Raw genomic sequence first — 20,591 nt, 5'->3', positions numbered from 1 at the left:
ATCTGTAGTCTAGCAAGAGGATGGTATTTTTCTGTGACCTCCTTCACCCTAAGCAAAGTACCCATCATTTATCTTCAACACTCTCAACAACCCTGCAAGGTAGATAATGCTAATATATTATCCCCACTGTGCAGAAGAGGAAATCAGCTCCAGAAAGTGAGCTAAATTGCCCGGTAAGTAGCAGCACCAGGATTCAAACCTGATCTGCCTCCACAGTCCATGTTTGTGTTTATGTTGCCAGGCTGCTTTGCTGCCAACATCATGAACCAATGCATTTTAATTATCAACAAGGGGCAACTTCTGCTAATATCAAAGCTGTGCCTATACCAAAGAATGTTTGATAAAAAAAAAGGTTGACTCTCAGGAAGGTAGTTATCTGAGTTCCTACACATTCCTCCCCTCAGCCAGATAATGCAGTGAGACAGCAGACAATGCTTCTCCCTCCAGGTGCACTAAAAAGAAAACCAGGCAAGCGAACATGGGCACATGTGATTTCATTATGATAGAAGTTTCCACATAAAAGTTAATTAGGGAGAAAGAAGAGTCTGCTCCTGAAGGGAAAATACTTCAGAAATAAAAATGGAGAGAAGAGGCAGTTAAGATGGACGGTGCTGGAACATTCTGAGAAGGAATCTGAGCCACAGCACTTGTATAAATTGTTCAGCTTTGATGCGAGGATAAGGGAGTTCAGACAGCTTCTTTCCTAGAGATTAAGGATTTATACATCAGAAAAAGCCCTGAACTGGTCATCAGAAGAAATGAGTTCTGCTTTCATCACTATTTCATATACACAAGCTGTATGATATTAGGAAAATCCCTTCTCTTTTCCCCTTTACCAGTTGCTTGCTTTTCTGAAAAGTGGAGATAACAATATCTGTACAACCCACCTCACAAGTTGTTACTGGAATTAATTAGATAATATCTCAAAAGTTTTCTGGAAACCGTAAGTTTCCCTGCAAATAAAAATTTAATCATTTAAACAGAGAATGTGCCAATGCCTAATGATATTCAAGAATAAGAATCAAAAAGGATTCAAATCATCCTCAAATATTAGAAAAGCTATTGGTTATGTTTTGTATATTTCAGAAAAATTTCCTATGCTTCCCTTCTTTCCAAATTTTATTGTTTTCTTCTATTAACTAATTCAATTATATAGTGGCTGCTGGATCATAAAGCCACTCTAATGAATTAATTTGAAAAAAATTATTGAGCACCCATATGCCAGGTACTAAATTAAACTAAAATACTAACATCGAATTTTCTAGATTCAGGGGAGAAAAAGTGTTTGGGGTGTAGTTACCTAACGATCAAGGGGTAATTTATTAGCTCTGTCTCCAACTTTGTGTCTTCTTCACTTCATCAAAAGATATAGTTTTCCAATGCTGCATAAAATAGACATCAAAGTGAAAACAAATTGACATCCTCTTCCTTTTGTTAGATATTATATTTGTTGGAGTTTTGTTGCTTACTTTTGTTATGCATTATCTATATCCTCAGCCTCCTTAATTAGATTCTAATCTCAATAAAAAAATAACTAGCTATCCAGGCATTATGGCTCATACCTATAATACCAGCAACTCATAAGGCTGAGGCAGGAGGATTGCAAGTTCAGAGCCAGTCTCAGACACTTAGCAAGGCCCTCCACAACTTAGCAAGACCCTGTCTCAAAATAAAAAATAAAAAGGGATGGGGATGTAGATCAGTGGTAAAGTACCCTTCCGTTAAATTCCCAGTACAAACCAAAACTGAAATAAAATAAACAAAAAAGAAACTAGCTATGGTACATTAATAAAGGAAATATCATCACTGTAAAAGACATCACCAAAGAGATTCAGTAAAATCAGGGTCAAGTTACCAAGGTTACACAATGAAGTAAGTGCAGGCAAGAAATTAGTAGGAGGCTATGCAACAGCTAATATTTGAAAAGAAGCCAGCCCAGTGCTGTGGCACTTGCCTGTAATCCCAGCAGCTCAGGAGGCTGAGGCAGGAGGATTTTGAGTTCAAAACCACAAATACTAGAAAAGCTATTGGTCAACCAAAAGTGAGACACTAAGCAATTTAGTGAGACCCTGTCTCTAAATTAAAAAAAAAAAAAATACAAAATAAGGCTGAGGATGTGCCTCAGTGGTCAAAGTCCATGAGTTCAATCCCTGGTAACACCCCCTCCCCACCCCCTGCCCAAAATAAAAGGAAGAAAAGAAGCATACGAGGGGAAACACAGAGTTTTCACAAGAAAGCTTAAATTATTACCTTTATCTCATCAATGCCTACTAAAATGACCTCCCCACACAGAAACACGTTAGATAACTTGGGCATTTGCTTCCATTGGTGCCCTGTTACATGTGTGGCAGAGACAAAGGAAGAAAGTACCAGATACTGACTCACACCCTTCAAACTAGAGAATTAAGAGAAAGGACACCTTAGTCCAGATCTGAAGGAGAAAACAGAGGTTTCTTGCTATTTACATACTCTCTTTTCTCCAGGGTGCCCTGTACAGGTGATCCCTTAGCTGAGTTCCTGTTAGAGGTTACAGAGACTGAAACTTCCGGAGAGCTCAGCATACAATATAATCCAGCTATAGGGAACATAAGAAATCTACCTAAAGTCATAGAGCTTACTTGGACAACACAGGAAGTAGACTGAGGCCCCTATACTCCACACCAGTACCTCTCCAACTGATGATATCATACTTTGTTTTGATTTTCCTAAAACCAGCTTTTTAGATCAACCCAGATCACTGTGCAGTCTGCTCAGCAGAGTTTGACAAATTGGCTCTTGCAGAAGTCAGAGCAGTCTACCTGCAGCACAAGGGTGAGCCTGAATATCCTCCTTGGGGGTCATGCTCTCTAGGTACCCTTCTCTGCAGGGCACTTGCAGAGACTGGATTGAGGCCTGTCAAGGAGAGGAGTCCAGTGATCCATGATTCACAGGTTTAATCTGACCATATCTCACAGGCCATTGCCCAGCACCATCCCCAGCCTACTTAGACTGGTCTAATCTCTCCAACCCCTATGACATGTTTATTCCTACTTGGTGATCCTAAATTCATGCTCTTAAATTTTTCATTTCATCTTTTTAAATTCTTTCCATTCTTCAGAGCCCAACAAAAGCCCTTTCTTCTAATGACAATTTCCCCTGGTGCTCCAAGTCACACAGGTTTCTAGTTCTCCTGAATTCCAGCAACCAAGGACAGGTAGTTCCACAAAATCGTTTAGTCTTGCTCATTTTTTTTTTTTTTTTCACTGTTTTGTGGTTTTGATCTTTGCTTCGTCAACTGAGAGTTGAATACGGTACATTGTAAGGCCTCTTCAATAAGCAAGTTGTATGATTACAAAATACAAGTTCCTTAAGGTTGAAAAGAGTTATCGTTCTTTTGCCTTTTCCATAGTGTTTAATACAGTAACCACTTAGTATGCTAAAAAGTTAAAGGCACAAATCCATAAGATATATATGAGCTTTGTAATTAAAAAATACAGATTTTGAAAAATCAGAAATAAAATTGTAGCAAAATGTGAAAAATATTAAATTTCACTGTTTATGAAAGAAGTGAGAATTAACATCTTGTTTCTATCATTTCTACACGTTAGTAAAATTTTTAAAAATAAAATACTGAATAATGGTATGAATATGATTAAATAAGTGTTTCATATATTGCCAATAAGCTTTCAAAATGATATAAATCCTTTGAAAGGAATTTGCTAATAAAGACCAAAAACTTTAATGCTATTTTATACTTTTATATAATAATTCAGGAAATAAATTGAAATATAAAAAGTACTTGGTATACAAAGGCATTCTTGGCAGTAATACTTATAATAATGAAAATTTTGGAAAAAAATTAGGCATCCAATTATAAGGGAATTTCTAAGTAAAATGTGAAAAAAACCCTGTTGTATGATGCAGATAAAATATATATTTTACACAATATTTTAATTATATGAGAAAATGTTTATATTAAATGTTAAAGAAAAAAGCATGATTAAAGTCATATATGAAGTATGTTCCTATAAGAAGTTACATACAGAGAAAAGACTGAAAAGTTTTATAGTAAAATATTAATACTTTAATTAGGTAGTATTATGGTTGATTCTGTTCTTGCTTCTCTATTTCTTAGGTTTCTCAAATTATCAACACATGGGAAAAAGAAAGTATAGGAGTGAATATAAAAGTCACTAATCATCTCTTCCTGCTTTAGAGTATAACTAAAAGCTCTTGCTTGATTTATATGATAGTTCTGGGGGTTTGTCAGATTGTTGATTCAGATACTTGATTGAAGAGAAAACAACTCACTAACCATTTCTTCCTACTTCAGAGATAACTAAAAGTACTAGCTTTTGCTCATGTAATTATTCTGGAGGTTGTGAGATGTTTCATTTATTCATTTGCTTTCAGGTGTACAAGTTTGGTATTTCACATATGGAGTTAAACCTTTAGGAATCCACAGACTTGGAAAAGACTTAACTGGAAAGGAAGAGCCAAAATTAAATACTCTCTCCCCAACCCTGCTTTTCCCATTCTCCACTGAGTGTCAACCAAAGGGCAACTTTCCTTTTTCTTTTGGATCTAATAATGGTGACTACAAAAAGAAGATCTCCAGGTTCTACTTCACCAAGAAAATTGAAGTTTTGGGGGTCCTTCCCAGTGCTAATTTCTGGGGGTGTAAACAGCATGGAACACAGAGGCAAATGCAAATACAGAACTGGATCAGCAAGCGAGAGATCTGGGTTTTAAAGGACCACAGGGCTTGCTCTACAAAATATTTTCTTACCGTTGAAGAAAATGCAATGTCGAAGGAAAAGTCAGAAACATTCAGAAAACAATATATTAATTAACAATAGAGCTCTTCCCCAAGGTTTGACATTCACAAGCATTTGATATCAACAAGCTTTGTACCCTTGAACTGTTTGAGCCTCTTAAAATCTCCCTGAATATTCCATCCAAAATATTCTATCCCTGGTGTGGGGGCACACAGCTGCAGTCCCAGTGTCTTGGTAGTATGAGAGAAGAGGATTGCACATTTGAGACCCACCTCAGCAATTTAGCAAGGCCTTAAGCCACTTGGCAAGACCCTGTCTTAAAATAAAAGATAAAAAAGGGCTGGGGATGTGGCACAGAGGTTAAGCACCTGATAGGAAAAACAAAAAACAAACAAAATAGCACTTCAGCTTCTTGCCTTACACCAGCTGAACTTCCCCTCTCTCTTCTCCTCCCATCAAGGATGAGGAGTTTCTCTTCTTCCACCTACTCCCACCTTCCCTCCCATAATCTGCTCTGATCCCAGCTGCTAATAAAGACCAAAAACTTTAATGCTATTTTATACTTTTATATAATAATTCAGGAAATAAATTGAAATATAAAATATAAATATTTTCTTGAGAGTCTCTCCTCTTAAAAGAAAATCATCCTTATAATCCTATGTTCTGTCTACTACGGGTATCATTTTCTCATTCTCTTCACAATTAAGTTATTTGAAAAAAAAAAATCTATTCACTTTCTCCTCTTCCTTATTCCTATCCTCTATCCTTCAGTCCAGTGCAACCTAGTTTTAATCCTCCTTCTACACTTAAATTTAACCCAGGGGTGCTTTACCACTCAGCTATATCCCCAGTTTTTTTTTTTTTAATTGTTTTTATTTTGAGACAGGATCTTGCTAAGTTGCTGAAGCCTCACTAAGTAGGTGAGGCTGACCTCAAACTTGCAATTCTCCTATCTCCATTTCCCCAGTCGCTGGGATTACAGGCATGCCTCCATTATGCCTGGCTACATTTAAAGATACTAAACCTCTATATATTCAAATCTAGCAAGAACTTCACAAAATCTCTGACTAGGTTTCTCTGTTGTAACATTGTTGTTTCTTGCAGAAACTCTCTTCCCTCTGTCTTGTGTGTTCTCACTCTCTGTTGGTTCTCCATCTGATAGTTTGTTTTGTTTCTACTTCATAAAATAATCTTCTGATATTTACCCCTAAAGTATAGGTGATGCCATTATCCTTACTCTTTATCAGTGTTTCCCAAATATGATTGCAAATTAAAATTAGCCAAGGAAAGCTACAAAGTACAGATCACTCTACACAATGAATCAGAACTTCCAAGAGAGGTAGCCAGGAATCTGCTTTTGACCAATTCCCCAGATAATTATCAGGAAGATTTCAGAGCACCAGGCTTTTAAATGGTATTTATGAACCTCTATTCTACACTATATTCATGGACAATCCATTAGTTTTCCTTTTTATTGTTGCCATGTGCATGCTTGTAATTCCCACATAAATATCTTAGACCCTGACTTTTCCTGAGCTTTAGATTCATATACCTGCCAGGCATCTCCACTTGAAATATCCAAACATACCATTTCTATAGATGAACTCAACGTTTTTCTTCACCCCCAAATATATTCCTTCTATTATTCTCTATTTCCCTCCTCTCTCTCTCTCTCTCCCTCTCCTCCCCCCACCCCCTGCCACCATACCAACAACTACCCAGTCACTCCAGCCCAAATCCTTGGTCCTCTCACTTCCTTATCATAGGTACTCAATCCATGATCTAGTCTTGCTGGAATACCATGCACTTTTTCTTATCTCTCTTCTGTCTTTAAAGTCTACCACCACTGCTTTCTTCCAGACTTGTGTCCACACTATTTCAAGGACATGCTTATAGGTCTTCTAGTCACCAATACTGTCTCACTTTAAGTCCATCCTTAAACCAATAGCTACTGACCACCTACACCATGAAGTTCAAATCCCTCTCCTTCACACAGTGAATAGATGTCACTAAGCATTCTGCTTGCAGTGTCATCCCTTGTGCCTTCACACACCGGGTTTTACTCGCTTGTCATGGTGAACACCTGGAGCTTTCTGCACACTCCCTATGTGTCCCACTCCATGCCCTTGTTCTTAATTATCTTCCCTCTTCCTCATCCCCATATCCACATCCTTCCTTATTTATTTGGTTTCTCTTGCCTCAAGACTCAACCCATATTTTGTCTCTTCCTGGAAGAGTTTCCTGGTTCTCTCAACATCCCAGCCCCACCCCTAGGGGCCCAGAGTCAAGCCCCTTTCCTCTCCTTCTCTCAGTTGAATACTCCAACAGCATATTTGCCAAATGATGTTGAAATGGTCCTTTTACCTGTACAGCATTCCTTTCTCACCCTGTACTCTAAGTCCTTTGAGGGCATAAAACATTCCATGCTCAGACATGCAGTCACCACATAAAATAAGTTCAATAAATGTTTACTGAACTCTGCTGAATTGAACTGCTTCCCTTGACTAGAATTATGAGAAGGAAGCACATTTTGTTTCTAGACTTTAAAAAATGAATCTCTTCCTTTGTAGTTTATGCCCATACAAAGCCATCATTCTAATCCCTTCCCTTCTCCCAAAATGATAACAGTGATTCTTCTTACTAATTCATTCACTAGACATTTACTAGGCACTTGTGGTATGCAATGAACTGTGCTAGTGTCCAGGGATGCAAAGATAAATATAATATCTCTCTCCACAAGGAACTTGGAGTCTGGTGGGGAAGAGAGACAAATAGTACAATGCACTAAATGCTCCCACAGCTTGGAATAGCTGGTGTGGGACCCCCAGGCAGCAGTAAGTGATTCATATACCTAATGGCTTCAAAGGCTGTTCTGAGTTATTCTGCTCTTGTGAACACTTGGCTTTAAGTTACTCAAATGCCATTTCATATACTGATGTTTTCCCACATGTAGAAGGAAAGGAACATGAAAGTAGAGATTGAAAGTTACTTTTATCTCTGTTGCATGCCTGGTCAGACCTCTGTCCCTGCAGAGGAAGTGGCTATAGAACTCCATACCCCAGAAGTGTGCTGCAAATGTCCATTGAATGAATAATGTGCCATGCTTACATAACAGAACATATGCTACTGTTGATTTCAGTACAAATTTATTATAAAATAATCAACATTTTGGAAAATCAAAGTACATCATTTGGCTCCCAAGGAAGTCCAATTCTTTACTTCCAAGGGTGTGGAAATGCCAAAGTACTCACTCTTTCAATACTCACCTTGACCAGTATTTCAAAATGATCCAGCTGAGTCATTTAGCAGCAAATCAATAACATTTCCTTCCAGGATTCTATGCTGTATGGCCTTTCCCCCCATCTGAAATAATTGCAGCCTTCTAAAATACAACTCTTACCCTAAATACAAGGCCAGGGACCCTTCTAGTTCATCTCTCTCAAATGTAGGGTGTGTTGCTTGATAATACTTTGCTTTGGCTTTAGCTTCCTGCTGCAGGGAAGAAAGTTACAACAAAAGCTTCCTTTCAACAGCTTTCCTAGCCACACTTCCTCCCACTGCCTCATTATGGTGGCCTTCCAGGCCTGTGCAGTGGGAGGGGACCAGAGCAGTTCTGTCCTATGAATCATAGGACAGCATGGTGCACAGTCTGCTGACCTCAGGCCCAATATGGTAGGAGCCTATGGGATGTGTCATCACCAGCTAAGTTAGAACAGAACCATTGAGAGTCTCAGGATAAAAATCCTTGAGTCTCCCAGAGGGAAAACAAAATGACATCAAGATGATCTCTGCAGAATGTCTGGTTCATGCTGCTGCCACATACAAAGAAGGCTGGAGTTCATCCAAGCACTGAGGCCTTTCTCTTTTACAATAATTTTCTGTCTCGGACCAGATTACAGTCAAATCTGCTCATTGAACACTTTCAGATTTGAGAAGCTTTAGAGTGGCATTGTGAAGAAGGCACACTGTGGAATGTGTGCACAGACTGCAGCCGACAAGTCATTAATTACAAACCATAATCAGGACTTTCCTTTTTGAAATCAGCTTGGTTCTCAAACATGAACTGTTCTGCCTCTCTAGCTGGAGCAAGAAAAACAAATGACAGATGGACAGTTTCAGAAAGACGGATGGATGGATGAATAGAGCAGAGAGACAGAGATTGAGGGAAAGAATCCACATCATAGATCCTGAATTCAGTTATATGTAGTTTTCTCAGTTCAAACTATAGAAACAAAATTATCATCTCTAAATAATGGCCAGCCAGACCTTTCCAAAAGTTCATTTTTAACCAACATGCTCTGTAGTTGCTTCCATTTATCAATCAGCAATGATTCCTAATTTTCATTTTCCTGCAAAATCTACTACTATTGGTTTATATCATCTGGGACAGGATGAGAATGTGAAGAAAATCACTGAGTTAAAGATAAAGAGACAAGGGGAGTTGACAGAGCATCATGTAGATCTTACTTAAGGCAGGTGCATAAAAGCTGATCTAACGAGGCTGCAGAAAAAAACAACTTTCACCCTAGCACCAAGGAACTCTGAACCCTCAAGCGATTGTTTCTCCCTGATAACAACTGCTATTGAAGGAGTCTTTGCCTGAAGACTACACAAAAAGAAGAAAAGCAAGACAGAAAATGGAGAAATTCAATGTTAATTAAAAGAAATATCAACAAGGAAAATAACACAACCAAGAAACCAAAGACTAGGAGTAGAAATCCAAACATATCAATTCTCTGCCTCTTGGGCAGCAACAACCCATTAGCATCCTTGCAAGGGAATGAGCCTACTGTGGTAGAGTCATTAAGACCCAGACAGACTGAAAAAGTGCACACAGGCTTGCTTATGGTTGTAGGAAAGTTCTAATCAGTGGGTTGCTCTGTTTTTTAATGTTGAAAATAAAATAACAACAGAAAAGAAGTTGGACTAAGAAATGGATTTTTTTGTCTTTCTTTTAATGACTTTAACTATTTTAACAAAGTTTTATGGGAATTAACGGCAGCAAACAACAAAGTCAAGATTTAGTGAGGCAGAAATTATAATATAAATTTATGCTCATTGTCAAGATACTCTTTTTCTTTCCTTTTCAAGGCATAGGTGGTCAACACAATCCAGTCAAGCCCTTCAGTAGGGCACTCTTTTCAAACATTCTTAATTATTAATTATCATTCTTAAGAAGAATGCTTTTTGTTCTTATGAAGCTCACTCTATTCTGAAGAAGGGATGCAAGATATTCCCTAAAAATGGGCAATTTACATGTGAAATGTTGACTTGGGAAGTAAGAAGAGAAGAATGAAGTTGATTAGTGGAATATTATGAGTTTTGGAATCAGTCATAATTGAATTCATATTCTGTTTGGGCCATTTCCCAATGTTGTGGTCTTGAAGAATTATCCCTTTCAAATGTCAATTTCATGGTCCACATAAATGTGGCATTTAAACCTACACCACGGAACTCCTGCATAGACTAAAGGATGAACTTATGCGTTGCCACATAACATCGCTGTACTCAGCTCAAAGAAAGGGATCCTTAAATATCATCTTCATGTTACTCTGTCCTCTGAAGCATCTTTTTATACCAAGGACCTCAATGAGCTCTAAGAATCAAGGCAAAATATAGTTTTAATTAATCCTTTAAATTGGAGGATGGGGACCCAAAATTTACTTTATGGTATATTATATACTGATGACAGAGTTAAAAGCCATGAAATATGGTTCACCTTCCTCAACCTAGAATAAGTAAGTATGAGATGTTTTGGGAGACTTGGATTTTACTAGTGCTATAAAAACACTTAGTTACAATATGCTCTACCCAGGATTATTCTGCTATTCCACAGATACAAAATGAGAGGTGCCACCCAAATTCTCAGTACACTCAAATGTGTACAAGATTGATCTTCAGTGTCTGTGTCTAGGCCTAGACTTCTCCACAGCCATCAGTAAGGTCACATAAATGTTTCAGACCTCATATCTGAAGGCCCGAAACCCTTCTCACTCTGATATTTCTTTCTTCAGGCTTTGTTGAATAGCCTCAAAATGAATCCTATCCCTTTTTCAACAAAAAGTAAATTATAACACCCACTCTTAACTGCTATCCCCAAGCAGCTACCAAATTTCTCAGCCCATTTAACAGCCTCGGTATAGCTGAAAGACAAGTGGAAAACTGACACACAGAAGATAACTCACTGGGGTTCAGCATGAGCCATATGATAACCCTTGCTGAATCATGGATATTCATGTGGTACCCATCTGGCACCTAAAATTAGACTTTGCTCCCTCTTCATTCATAATGGTGATGAGGGATGAATGTAGAATTGCACAATGACAAAATCCTATAAGGATTATTTTGCTAATCAATGAATTTCTTAGTTAAAATGGAAAATGGAAGTTATTCTTTCCTAAATATCTGGTTACCATGTATCACCCAATGGCTTATTAGCTCAGTTTTTCAAAGGATCCATGATACTTGAAAAGCCCGAGTTTTAGTTTTATAAATCACTGGAGAAGTATTATGATTCACTGAAGAAGTAACATAAGTTAAAACATATAAGATGAAAAATAAAACCAAATTTATTGTCTGAAATCTAAGCATCAGAAGAAAAGAAACTTATGGTTAAAGGGTCTTTCCATTTCCAACTTACCTAAAATCCCACCACCATGAAGATGTTATCATATACCATATCAAAGGAGTGTTATTGATGTCCTACAATTAAAAATTACTAGGGAGATAGAGAGAATACATAGCCTCAGCAGGAGCTAGACATAGCCCCAGCAGGAGCTAGACACCAAAGATGATTGAAATACCTAAAAGTAATTACTATTCTTTGCTTATGCCAAAAGAACAGAACAAAGGAATATTAGAACAGCTTCATGTCCCTTAAAAGTAGAGGAGGTAAAAGAGAAAGAGACCAAATCATTCCAAAAGCATTCAATGGAAAAATGGCACAAAAATGGTACTCCCAATGCTAGAAGAACAATGATTTTACTAATATAATTAAAGGCATTTACTCAACAATGTGCGTGAGGAATTGTTCTAGTCACTTAAAATATATTTATTAATTCAATACCCACAAAATTCTATAAAATATAAGACAGCCACATTTGTGTGTGCGGGGGGGGGGGGGGGGTGGGGGGGTGGCAGGCGGTTTGCTGGGGATTAGAACCCAGGGTCTTGTGCATGCAAGGTAAGCACTCTACCAACTGAGCTATATCCCCCAGCCCAAAATAGCCATATTTTAATATCAAATTTGCAGATAAAGAAATGGATGCTCAGAAAGATTATATAACCAGCATTGAAGCACGTGCTAGTGAGTAAGAACCAGGATATGCATGTTTACTCCTGCACGCAGAAGCTTTTTTTTGGGGGGAGGGGGGAAGCAGCAGTCAGAACTAATTAAAGAGTAGAAAAACAATTGTGATACACAGCAAAACTTTGCATTAATTGAATATTTCTACCAAAGCAGCCATTTTATACTAATCTCTAAAAGAACTAAAGTTTGGGAGGATTTTTCTTATCAACTGTAGCAATGGTTCTAGAGCTACCAGATTGCTTATAGGAAAATTTTTTTAAAAAGACGTTTTTTTCCACACCTTAATTGGAGTGAATCAATTTTGACCCTATTGTAGATAACAGTCAATAAAGTATACCAAACTTCCAATGTTAAGATAGAAATTTCAGTCCATTTATTTCACTCTTCTTTTACTCAAATTCATTTTGAAGCAAATAGAGAAAATAGAACAATAGGAAAACTGTGGAATAGGGCCATCAATTTAGGGAATTTCTGTAGGACAGTCCACAAAATCCTGACTATCCATGAGTCCACTCACTTTGGAATATGAGAAGTCTTTAATAGAAAGAAACCTATGGTCTAAGGAGAAGAAAAACAAATAATTATTCCTAATAATGTCAAGTATGTGGAACAACTCAACACTGAATACTTATTTTTAAGATTCTACCAAATGGAACAATAAAGTATACCTTCCTCAAATCACAGTGTTATTAGTGATGATGAGAGATTAGATACATTTCCACGAAAATAAAGTAAAACAGAAAAAACATTTTTAAGTAAGATAGTTAATCACAAAACAATGTTTTCCTCTATTTCAACAATTAGAAATGCAATAGCTACACACACACACACACACACACACACACACACAAACACACACACACACCAGATTCAAGGCATAAAGAATATCAATTAGTTTTTTGTTTTCTTCTTTGTTGACTTTTTAGAGAAGGCTACAGGGTCTTTGTGAACAAGTGAATTAAAAAACCTAACTGAAGTACATAAAACAAGACAAAGAGAAATAACCACCATATGAGTGGGAGCACAGGAACCCCACTTTGTTCAGAGGGTGACGCCCCTGACTTCTGTAAGAAAATGGCAGATGAGCCAGATGTGGTGGAAATCACCATTTGGGTTAAGCCAAGCTTAAGAAAATAGAGATGCAGGCAAAGACCCTGTTAATCAAAACCCTTCAGCAGAATCAGAGTGAAATCTTCTAAGAGCCTAGAGGATTCCCCACCCTCATCATCTTTGAGACCCTAGTCCTGATGTAGAGGAAGAGCCCCCTTGGAGATGGGCAGGAGCCACAAGCTGCTCTGTGAACCCAAGCACAACGTGCTTATGCCAATGGCCTGTGGATCTCTAAAGAGACCCCTAATTAGATGGCCAAATTCTCAGGTTTTCCCTAGAACATTATAGAAAAGTATTTGTATGATTAATGAAAATAAAACATACCTACAGCAACAAACAGAAAAAAAAAATAATAACACATCTCTGTAGAGGAAAACAGGTGCAGTTGACATCATGTGCAATTCCAATGCAAATCATTTATCTATTTACTCATATTTACAGTAAAGGCAGAGAAAAGGATCAGGAGCCTCACATCCCCTCACCTAGCTTTGACAATATCAGCCTTTCTCCAGTCTCACCCTATCCACCTCCAAAGGTATGTCCCCCTTCAACTCCCCCCTGATTGCCTATTTTAAGACATCAAATAAATAAACATGCAAATAAACTTGCAAATTTTCTGAAAAACAACAATAATTAAGGAAGAACTTTCGCAATAAATAAATAGATGATCCTGGCAGCAGAGTAAAAGAGAATCCAGTGGAACCAAACAAAACACCAGAGTCACAGCTATATATAAGAATTTTGTACTTGATAGAGGTGATTCATTCAAAATCAATATACAGAGCATAGGTTAATCAATCATTGTATTGAAACAACTTGATTATCACTTGGAGGAATAAACCCAAAGACCTATCTCCCTATCATGCCAACATGAATTCCAGTTTAATTTAAGATTTAAATATGAAAAATGAAGCCATGGAAGTAGTCTGAGAAAACATATTTGAGTATTTTACTTCTCTGAAGGTAAAGATGCTCTGAGTATTACATATGCTAATACTTTACTGAGTGCATGAAGGAAGAACACAGAGATTTAGTTAATTTTAAGATAAAAGTTTCTATATATCAAAAAATGTTAAGGATACAATTCAAATTGGTAAAATATAGACAGAGTTACATGAAGAACTCATAAAAATCAGTAAGAAAAATAAATATGTCCCAGGAAAGAGAGACAAAAAGCCACGAACAGGCAAATTCACACAAAAAAATGAATGAATTAAAAATTTAACTTAACATATGAAAAAAATCAATATCACTAGTAAGCAAATAAATACAAAATAAAGTAAGATGATGCCCTTTTTGTCTATCAGATGGTATATTTAAAAAAAAAAAAAAAAAACTAACACCCAATGTTGGAGCACTCATTGACTGTCAGTGGGAATATAATCAGTACAATATTTCTAGACAGGTACTTGGCAAATGTATCTAAAGCCTGATAAACATGCATGCCCTTTGAGTCAGCATGACAAAAGGACACACAGATGGATGTACAAGGATGAGGATCAAAGCATTGTTCGTAATAGGAAAAAATGTGAAAAATTTAATACCAAATAAGAAAGGATTTTTCTAAATTAATAGCACATAAAAATATAATGGAATATGATGAAAATGCAATGGAATATGATGAGGCTACTGCAGATAATGATGTAGATATCGATTTAAAGATGTTTATAATACATCGCTGGGTTATAAAACTGTATTTAGAACATGATTCATTTCTGTACTGTATCCAAACATGCATAAAAAATAACTTGGAAGGACATATATTAAAATTTAACAGTGCTTAGCTCTGAAATCATGGGTGGTTTTGCTTCATTTGTACTTCTAGTCTTAATGTAATTTTTCTAGTGACATAGGCTATTTGTGTCATGAAAATTTTTAAGCACAAAAAGTTTATATAGTTACAGTTTTAAGTATAGTCAACAGCTAAAATCCCAACAAACTTTTAAGGTTTACATCCAAATTTGTCAAACTGAATGTATTAAAATGCAGTTTTATATATTAATTATCTTTAATAAAACTATTAAAATTAATGTAACTTACCATATTAATAAAATAAAGGAAAACTTTTTAAAAGGAATGATCATTAGACTCTTTAGTCAGGAGTGAGTCAATGCTTCTAATGAAGAAGATGCTGTAGACTATCCATGACTTGATCAGAGACAGGCTATTTCAGATCATTAGCACACATGCCTTGATTGTTATGAAATATGAGGTAGGCTTTGAAATTTCAGCATATTTATAAACTCATTTCCATTAGTTCTCCAGATATTAACAAAGTTTATGAAGGACTCTCAAAAGTAATAGATGATAAGCATATTTATTTTAAAAATACACAATTTTTGCAACTGCCAACTAGTGTTCCTAAAGTGAACACTTGTCTACATCTTCAAGATACCAAGTTTCACTGACTGGAAAAACTGTATAAAAGCAGTTACCCACACATTTCTCTGAGAATTAAAAGAAGAGAGCAAAAGCTTTCCTTGTAGGTGAGCTGGCAAGTACCCTTCAGGCACCATTGCTGTCTGCAATCTGTTCCTTGGCCCAGCCCTGGGCCCAGGAACAAGCCTAGTATCAGCCAAGTGGGTTTTAAAGAGCTCTGTATTAATGGACATGCAGACAATAAAAGAAAACAGATATTTGCTGAGTGGCAGCTCTAGCCAGACATGATTTTATTAGTTTATATCTGCTATTTCATTTAGTCCTTCTACATCCATGGAATAAGTGGCCATTCCCTCATTCCACAGAGATGAAATCGAGGCTAGGATAAATTAAATAACATTCCCAAAGTGTCTCAAGTAATAAGCAGGAGAGGTGACATTCAAACCCATACCTGGCTTCAAGCTAGCATTATTCCAAAAGGCTGTAAAAACACATGATTTTGTGTCACCTGTAAATAGTCACAGGTGGGATAGCTTAGAAGTTAAGCACAGAGTCTTTTGAAACACACTGTCTGGGCTGAAATGCCCATGCTGCCATTTCTTAGGTCTATGGCTCTGTGCAACCTACTGCAACTCAGTTTTCCTCCCCTGTAAGGTGGGGTGCGAGTAAGTACCAGCATCACAGGTTGCAAGAATTAATAGAATCGAGGTGTATAAAGGAGTCTGGACTTTCCTGGACTTAGAGTAATCAACAATAAGTGCTGGCTATCTTTGTTATTGTTGTTCATGGCCATATTCATGACTCCTTTGTGTTGTTTTCAACAGCTAGACTTTGTCTTAGTTACCCTGGCTTCCTTCTCTCCCTGGTTTCTCAGGACTGCAATTCTGATCCCAGCTCAGAGGCTGGGTTCCCTACCTGCTGCCAGGCCTTCACAGAGCCACCTCCACACCTGCTTCCCGGAGTGCCACAGACTGCCCACCCTTGGGCCCTGTCTTGCTTTTCTCTGCCAGACTGTGGGGTGCCACTTGTAAGCCTTTGCAGGACCTTTCATGGTGACAGCTTGCCTGGCTGTGCCATCCACCACTTGTCACCACTCTCTCAATACCCTCTGCTTGCAAACTGGAAAACATCCTTTGTCTCCAGCATGGGGACCTGCCCCTCCTCCCTTGGTGCAGTCCCTGTTTTCACATTCTGGCACCACAACACCAGCCTGACCTGCTGTTTATCCATCAAACTCGAGATGGTATTTGGAAGGATACTAAAGAGAAAGCTCTTAAAGGTAAAGAATGTAGACCCCTCCCATCTCTAGGGTACCCTAAAAACCTCCCTGAAAAGGCAATACATTGTACTAATCATAAATGCAGTTAATTTAAAAAATTAAACAAACTGCACAATATTTATGTCACTGAGCTATCTCACCAAATGTGGTATAAATCAGTCTAAGAAACCACATCCCAAGTATTTCTTCAGACAGTGTTGACCTCTGAATCCTCAGCTGAATTTCTCTGCTTCTTTTCTTTCTGCTAAAATACATTCACTGGCACTTCACCAGTCTCTCCTTGCCAAAAAAGAAGGATTTGCAGCGTGACGCCTGATTTGAAATCACCTGAAGATTATTGGTAGTTTTTTTTTTTTTTTTTTTTTTTTTTTGCCATCTCTAATCTTATGTTAATAAGTGCTCAACTGCCTCAAAGGTTCAAATCCTTCCAGATTATCTTTGATGCTACAGGCAACTCCCTCATGGAAACAGCAAAGTATCTTCAGTAACACAGGGCTAACACACACACACACACACACACACACACACACACACACAATATATATATATTTGAGACTTCAAAGAACACATTTCCCAGTCTTCCCTAAACTGCATTCAAAATGAAACAATGAATTCTTTGGCCTCATCATACATCCAAAGTTTCTAGTGCTTTGTTCTGAACTTTCTGAACTTTCTTTCACATTTTTCATTTTGCTTTCTACAGATGAGTACTTTATACATACACTACACCTCTCACCTAAAGTTCTCAAAAGTTCTTTACACAAATATTTTACAATGTGGATGCTGGTATTCAAATTTCAGATATAACAAAACAGAAGCCAAATCTTCTAGAGACTGTCTGAAAACATGTTTACGCACAAGATGCCCAGAGACAATATTAGATTGCTACTGAATAAACCACGTTTTATTTTCTGACATAAAATGATGTCACAGTTTCTAGCAAGGTTTGATAAAATTCAGGATGCAAGGCCAAGTATTTATTGAGCATCTCATAGTGATACAACTTCTATGCCAGAAAATATTGTACGAAGAAAACAAATGTAAGACATAAATATCTCTAACACGATCTTGTTCAGATCTCAAGACTAATACTAGAAACAGTCACAGAACATACCAGTCTGCGATTAGAGCTTAATAAACTGAATGATAATTTCAGAAGTAATTAAGAAAAAGGAGTGAGGAGGCCAGAAACATGAAAAATAGAGAAAACGTGTAATTTTCAGGTGGTCCTTAAAAAATGGTTAAATGATGGATGGGCAGAAAAGAAAGGGAATGACACTCATTCTTTAAAGAAGCAGCATAAGAGGAATACACATTAAGTTGCTGAAGTAGGTCAGAGATCAGTAAACAGGTGCATAATGGGGGAAGGGTAGCAGACCAGGAGAAGGAAGAGAAGAAAAAGAATAGTCTTCTGCACCACAGCAGAGGATTTGTTGCAGGCGGTAGAGAGAAATAACCTGGGATCATTGAGTGGAAAGGAAACTATGTAGCTTTGAGTGCAGTTTTAGGAGCCTGAACTTGATCCAGTAGAAAGCCAATGCAGACACTTAGCAGGACATCTGCATGGGCAGCCTCTGCTTTGAGAATACTCAGCCAAAGGAGGGTGAATAAAATGGGAGGTAACCTAATTCTTCAGTTTGTTGTTTTCTTACAGAGAGCTGCATTTCACAGCACAGCCTGGAAAGATCACAATCTCCTCTCATTTTTTTTTTTTTTTCAAAACCTTGGGTATTCCAAATGCATTCAGAATTTCTGTTCAAATAGGAATAATAATGTATTTGGTAAATTGTTTTTATAGATTTATATTAAATCATGTACAGGAATTGACTGACATGTAGAAAGCCCTCAATAAACATCAGTTCTCTCCCCACTAAGCAATTGCAATTCCTACAAATATTCAAAGATGAGATATAAATATAAGATTCTGAGGTTTAGGCCAATCTGTTGTGTGGAATTTCCAAAAACTTAAAGAACAATCAATTTTTTAATTCAATCAATCAATGAGCTGATGTTATTTCAGTGTGATCAATGTAAACCTAAGAGTTCTTGTTCATTCCAAATGATTTCACAAATACATATACTGAGTTATTGTCCCCAATTTAAATGAAAAAAATACTTGTAATACTGCTGCTTCATGTAGAATTAGATTAAGAAGTAAATGTCCCAAGTATGGGGCTCCCATCCACCTTCCTTTATCCTTTCAACAAACACTTATTGAGTACCTGCTAAGTGCTAAGCATTGCTCAATGTTTTGGGAATATAGCAATGAACAAAATGACAAAATCCCTATGCCTATTTACCTTACATGCTAGAGGAGGAAGACAGATACTGTATTAATAAGTAAAACTAAACTAATAAGTAAAATAAATTTTTTATAGTTAATGAGTAAAATTTATGATGTGAGATGATGATGTGTACAAAGATAAAAATAACAAGTGAGCAAGAGGAGGAAACTAAATTTGTAGTGAATGCAGTGGTCAGGAAGACATTCTCTAAAATGATAAGATGTGAATAAGAGTCTGAAGGAGGTGTGGGAGCCAGCCCTGCCAGGGTCCCCAAGTGCCCAGAGATGTCATGATAAATTTGAAGTATAGCTTGCAGATGGGGCTGAGTGATCAGGGGAGACAGGAGTAAAGAAGAGGTCTGAGAGGTCAGGTGTAACTGGGATCTTGCAAGACATAGCTGCTTACAAGACATATTTAGACACAGCCCCTTAGTGGAATAGAAACTGACCTTTCAAGGACACAGATGTCATGGGAGAGGCAGGAAGTAGCACCAAGCTCCAACCTGATGACACCCAGTTTTGCTCCCTCTAGAACCCAGACTCAGAACCCCCTCTCAATTTATTCTTGCAGCAACAATGAAAATATAATAATGTTAAATATAAATATACATAAATAATGTAATATAATATAAATATGCATTCAACATCACTAATGAATCAAAGTGCAGTCCTCAGACAAACAAAGGTAGCAGGCTATCTTTTGAAAACCACTACCCAAGATGTGACAGGACACTATCCAGCAGGCAGGAGTTGCCAAGAAGGGCAAGAGGTGCCAACAAAGGCAGATGGTATCTGCAGGAAGCCTACCTCACTGGGACTGGGCAGCCAATGATTAGCACAAAAGGTGAAGGAAAAGGCAACTCAAAGCTTACAGATTAAAACTGGAAATCTGAGCTCTTCGCCATTTCATCCACAGATTTAATGGTTGGCAGGTTGGAGTTTTATTTTCAGTGATTACCTAGAAGAGAAATCTGTACTGGAAACCTGTGGAGTCCCATAACACAGTCAGCAAGACCTTAGAAAGCCTGCTTCACCCAAAGAAATGATGATGATGATGATGATGATGATGATGATGTTGTTGTTGTTGTTGTTTGTGACCTGGTCACCTGGATAGCTCCCTGTTCAGCACTAGGCACTTATATGAATTAATCAGGTAATTCCTGGTGATATATAGCTTCCCACTTCCCAGAGGAAACCAAAGATAATCATATTATTGAAACATTAAACACATGGCTATGCATTGTTTTCTCCCTGGTTAGTCATGGGGATTTAGGAAATGCTTCCTATTAGCAATTCTGGCATTCATCTAAAAACAAAAACAAAAAGCTAAAATTTTGGCAACATTTCAGCCCAATAAACTGCCTACTGTTGCACAGCGTTAACTAACACAGAGGAGAAACCAGGCATAATGTCACAGGATGGTGAAATGTCACCATTATCTTATAGCTATTTTCCCATCTAGTGTGGGATTTT

The sequence above is a fragment of the Callospermophilus lateralis genome, chromosome 5 (genome assembly GCF_048772815.1).
Source record: "Callospermophilus lateralis isolate mCalLat2 chromosome 5, mCalLat2.hap1, whole genome shotgun sequence".
Lineage (NCBI taxonomy): Eukaryota > Metazoa > Chordata > Mammalia > Rodentia > Sciuridae > Callospermophilus > Callospermophilus lateralis.
Note: the sequence above shows the minus strand (reverse complement) of the source record.